This window comes from Plasmopara halstedii (assembly GCF_900000015.1).
Source record: "Plasmopara halstedii genome assembly, contig: Scaffold_470, whole genome shotgun sequence".
In the NCBI taxonomy this organism is placed as follows: domain Eukaryota; phylum Oomycota; class Peronosporomycetes; order Peronosporales; family Peronosporaceae; genus Plasmopara; species Plasmopara halstedii.
In genome coordinates, this window is record NW_020187390.1 from 431,232 (window position 1) to 436,767 (window position 5,536).

Consider the following 5,536-nt stretch of genomic DNA (forward strand, 5'->3'; position numbering starts at 1 on the left):
TAGCGTTGTCAGCCTAGAATTGACTGGATGGAATTAAGGATCATTGTCAACAAGTCGTGCAGCGCTAATTCAAGCTACATGACGACGAACAAAATGGTATGGGCATATGTGTTTGCTGAAGAAGTCACACACGTTCAAAGTGATATTGAGGTGTCGATACCCCCCCCAAATTCACAGGACAAGCCCAAGAAGAAGAAAGTAAGGACACCAACTGGAAGGCGCCGGATAAAGACTGCCTCTTTTGCCATCGTCATGGAAGTCATGGTCGATGATAGTTTGACGAATAGTAGGATCAGAGGCAAAAGCCCGTCCCAAGAGAAGAATAAGAAGGCCGTCAAGAAGGCTTTTCCGTCAAGTATTTTGCGTGCCCCAATCATGGTAAATGCTGTATTGATGAAGTAAGTGATCAAGACCAAGACACTTCGAGCAAGTTTGTAAATATTGTGGCCTACAATGGAGAAGGTGAAGTTGATATTATCCGTGAGGTGAAAATTGAAAATCTTCAAAGTTCAGTCAAGAATTGTTTTTCTGTCGTTGAAAGTTTAGAAGACGCTGAAGCGTACCCTGGTAAAAGGCAAAATTTTGCAAATACGATCGTCGAAAAATCAATCGACGATTTCATCAATACTGTATTGATGAGAGGACGCGGAAGGAAAAGTTTGACGAGCAGTTGTGGCACGCCCAAAGGGTAAATCCTGCGCATGGGATTTTCAAGAATTATGCCGAAAATTTATATGACAAGGAATCACCATCCGATAGAGGTGGTATACTTTCTAATACAAAGTATTGTATCACCGGGCAGGGGTTGTTGCCAAAAGAACAAGTCATTGCATTCGACAAGTTCTTTGCACAGCGACAGAAGGCTGGTCGATCTAAAAGATGGTTTATGTCAGATACGAATCCGCGAACATGATACACCACTTACTGCAGTCAGCACACCCAGTGGTATGCTGTGGGAATGGTTGATGAAGTCACAAGATTTGAAGAACGCCCGCGCGACTTCAACAGATTGGTCACGAATCCATTAAGAGAATTCGTGCCGAGTTACTTTCGCGGTATATTCGTTCATAGTCGAAAAACGGGTGAGAATTCTGATGTCGATGATCCTCTTGATCCTTTGTCAATCTTCCAAGTTAGACGTAAGAATAAACTCAACGCTTATCAGGAAAAGCGATTGTTTTACTTTGCACCAGAGATCCCGTTCTCGGCTGATTTGTGGGTAAAAATGGCGCTCGTGTAGATCCGGAGAAAGTAAGGATTGGCCTATGTCAAACAATGTGAAACAACTGAGACAATAGTTGGGCTTGGCCAACTATTTGCACAAATACACGCGCAGTTATACAGCGTTAATGCAGCCCTTAACGAATCTTTTAAAACAAAACGTTGAGTGGGAATGGTCAAGATATCACCTGGTGGAATTTGCCGAAGTGAAGAAGAGGTCGAGAGAAGCTCCTGTCCTTGCGGTTACAAACACTATACACCTTTTCGTGTGTTCTGCGATGGAAGTGATTATGCTATTGGTTGTGCACTCATGCAACACAATGATGAGGTCGAAAGTGAGTTGTCGTATCCGTCGCGACAACTCCAGTCCGCGGAACGAAACTATCCAGTTCATCACAAAATGCTTCTTACAATGAAGTATATTTTGGTCAAGTTCCGTGTGTAATTGCTTGGAGAGGAGCGCTTCGCGATCTATACAGATCATACCTCGTTGCATGCGGCAGTAAAGACCCCTCACTTATCACAAAGAATGACTCGATGGTTTTCCTTCTTTGCGGAGTACAACTTTGTTGTACACTACAAGCCGGCAAGACGAAATCTTAGCCGATACGTCCAGATTATAAACTAAATTCCGGGATCGACGACATGCATGAGTCATGTCGACAATGCTAAGATGCGCAAATGATCAGAGTGCAAGCAAAGACTACAGTGCCGATTAAATTGTCGAGAAGTACAATTTTGATGCGACATGTTAGGACTTGTTAAGGTATTTCAAACACCCTTCTATCCCGGGATTACTACTTACCACACATATATAAGTAGTTGTTGTTTTCATTTGCATGACCTCCTGTTGAGATCGTGTCTGACTGTGACACACGTTACACGTCGAAGTTTTGGCGTGTACTGTTTGGACTGTTAGACACCAAATTATCCAAATCAACAGCGGCTCATCCTGAAAGGAAAATTTAAACAGAGCGTGTGGATCGAATCCTGGAAGACGTTCTGTGTAGTTACGCTTCGTCGCTCAGTAAGTGGAGAGAAATTCTCCCTCTCGCAGAGTTTGAGTTGAACAACTCCGCGCATTCTCGACAGGTCATTCACCTAAATGCTGTCATAGAGTTTTACTCAATGAGACCTCTAGACGACATGACAAGTCGTGAAGAACAGCACGTCGATGAGATTATTCTGAAGAGACAAGCCGTTGTGAGGTTTGTTCGAGGCGTAATTTAGAAAACTCAGGATCGGCAGAAAAACAAAGCAGATACGACGGAAGAAATATCAATAAGTACGTAAAATTAATGATCTTGTACTACTTAGCACGACCGATTTATCTGAACATGCAGAATCCAATTTGGGAAGCAGAAAGCCTTTGCTAACATTCATTGAGCCGCTCAAGGTGTTGGAATGCAATGGTGATTCGTATACATTAGCCATCCCTAAACGCATGCGCCTACATCCAACCTAACATGAGTAGGCTAAAGTCGTATTTTCCCAGTAGATCTGCCGATTCAATTATGTCTCAAGCAGAAAATCGAGCTGATCATGAAGCTACTCCATTTGTCCACGAAGAGCAACTAACCATTCCTTCTGGGTATTTTTCTAGGCGTACAAGCGTAGAAGGACATCAAAGGATCGTTCCTTCACTGATTTAACGCTTGAAGTCGAGAATGGTATTCACCACAGAGTACCTCGAGAACAGAGCCTACCATTTGACACAGCGCAACGAGTGATCGTGAGCCAACTCACGACACTTCTTGTCCTATCGGAGTCTAACAAGAACTTGTTAAAATTGTAGTTCAAAACAGACCCCAAAGTCGGAACGTCGATTTTCGAGTTCTTCTCTGCAACAAGGTAAGAAAGCCTCTTGTAGCGATCTTGAAGCGTCGAGCAATGCTGCTGCAATACCCTAAATCGCCCGCTATAAGCGCTCTTCCACTTGCAGAGTCGCTCAAATGTTTTTTTTTCGTTCAAACCCACCTCGGCTTTTAGACTCTCGTGGTGGTGGTTGAGACGATTGTCGATCACGAGTATTGATCGACTCGTCATCGTGAAAACAAGCAGTCAACCATCAACGCTCTTCTATAAAGTTTGATGGCGCGGTTATCCGTCAAACTCAGATATCGAGCAAGCGGTGCATTCGAGTATAGGTCGTAACGACCTTGACGAGGCTTCAAGATTTCGGCAAGAGGACGGACTTATCCTGTGGTGATTCAAAGCCTTTTTTAGCTCGATCTTTGAATAGTTCGTAGCCGAGAAAGCAGTTTAGATCGGCTAAACGCTTTCTCTAAGCCCAATATTTCGAGCGACCCGCAAGGTTGGTATTGTGAGCAGCACTTGCTGCAAGGGTTTCGCATTTGTCTTGCAGTGAAAGCTACATCCAGCTTGACAAATCACCGTGAGAAAGATTCTTTACTCCACCGCGGTACAGATACATGTTTAGCTTCAGAGGCATCGTTCTGTGCGAATAAACAGTGGTCGCTATCCGCTTTCATGCTCATCATATTCTAATGATGCATGGAATTGACGGCCGCGTTCTTTTGATCATCCAGAGAAGACAAATGCAATAAACAGATTACAGTAGTTCTTCCAATGACTTCTCCATCCGCTCGAGTGCCATCCAAACAAATGAGGAAGCATCTCATTCATCAACACCAGAGATTGCGGTACTGATGGACCGATCGGAACTCCAACGCCTTCCATGTCGCTTGGACAAGAACAAGCGTATTGCTTGGGCTTGAACTACAATGCGCAACGAGCTAAACAGCCGCGTCAACAAATCAAAGTTGAGTGTCGTTGAAATAACTGCTCGAGGTGCAACCAGGTGTAAGAGAGCGCTGTTCACAAACAGCCCCTGAAACACAACACACACGCTTATGCAACAGAGAAGCGTTTAACGATGTGGGGAGAGAAGGACAGTCCCGACATAGAGGAAAGAAGAACGGCTTAACACCTTATAGGTAAATTTGCAACTGAACTCGAAATGAGTCATGGCTCGTAGCTACATGCAAAAAAACCCAAGAGCACCTAGTGCAGCGGGGCTGCCGTAGCTTTGCGCTTTGAGGAAGCGTAAGTCAGGTCAACGACTTCTCGTTCTAAACTCAGAACAAGTACGAGTGTAGCGGTTCGCAATCCCCTTACTCCAAGAGTAATTATACCCCTAACCCAAGGTTAATTAACTCTTCGGTTTAAATTCAAAACTGACTTTATTTATTTTTATCTGCGGCAAAGCCGCCTTATGTTAAATGCATAGATTTCCTAAAAATGTATAGTAAAATCTAAATACATGAATAACTACTGGCTACCCAGCCCCGTATTCTTTTTTGGATGTGGTCACACCATGCCCTTCTGGTGTGATACACCCCTGTTAGAAGAGTATGTGATTCCTTGTTACACCTAAAGACCTCATTGATAAAGTTTTAAGCCCCTGATTTATTTATAAGGGTGCACTGAAGTTAAACCTCAGCTTCAAATTATAAAAGATTTTGGGTGTAAAGAGCTTGAGCTCCGAAAAGCTTGAGCTTCAACTTTCGTGGAAAGTACCTAGTAGAGGGGACTGGGTTTCGTTACCTACTTCGAAAGACAGCGAACGTTGGTCGCAACACCAGTACAGATCTCAAGTAGGAACCAACATCCTGTATCACACAGAATTGCTGCGACTTCTTATAAGATATCACGAGCGCATTTGGGAACAAAATACTTTAATTTTCTTTATGAATCCCCACAATTCATACAGAAGTACATAGATTTACCTTCATGTCATGGCTACTGTAGCCCGATACACAATCTTATTGAAATTAGCGAGGGGTCGCACCATGTTTATATAATTCAAGAAATACTTGGGCAAGTAGATGGTCAGAACGAACAACTTTCTTTAATCTGTTTGATAGCGATCTAAAAAATTCTAATTATTTCCAAAATCTGCCCACAGGACATGCTTTATAATGAGGCATAAGGGCAAAAATTTATCCTGACGTCAGAATCACTCATTTCTTGATTGGCAAACGACTTGTCGAAGCTCATACTCCCAAGCACTGCTCACAATTGCTTAATGCTGTTCTCCTCATACAAATTCTCTAAGTTCGCAAGACAACTAATGAAAAAACCGTCAATAGTTAATTTGTTTAAATTTCGGCCTGGATAGCTGAACACGAGCCGATTAAGTGTCACTGGAATATCACTGTTTCTCAATTGATGAAATCGATTATTTGGATAAGAGCACTGTAGAAAATTAAAACGCACTTGTACTTCAACCGTATATATTTTTAAATTTCATTTGCTTAAGAAAATGGTAGGTGTATTGAGCTTATTATGTGTC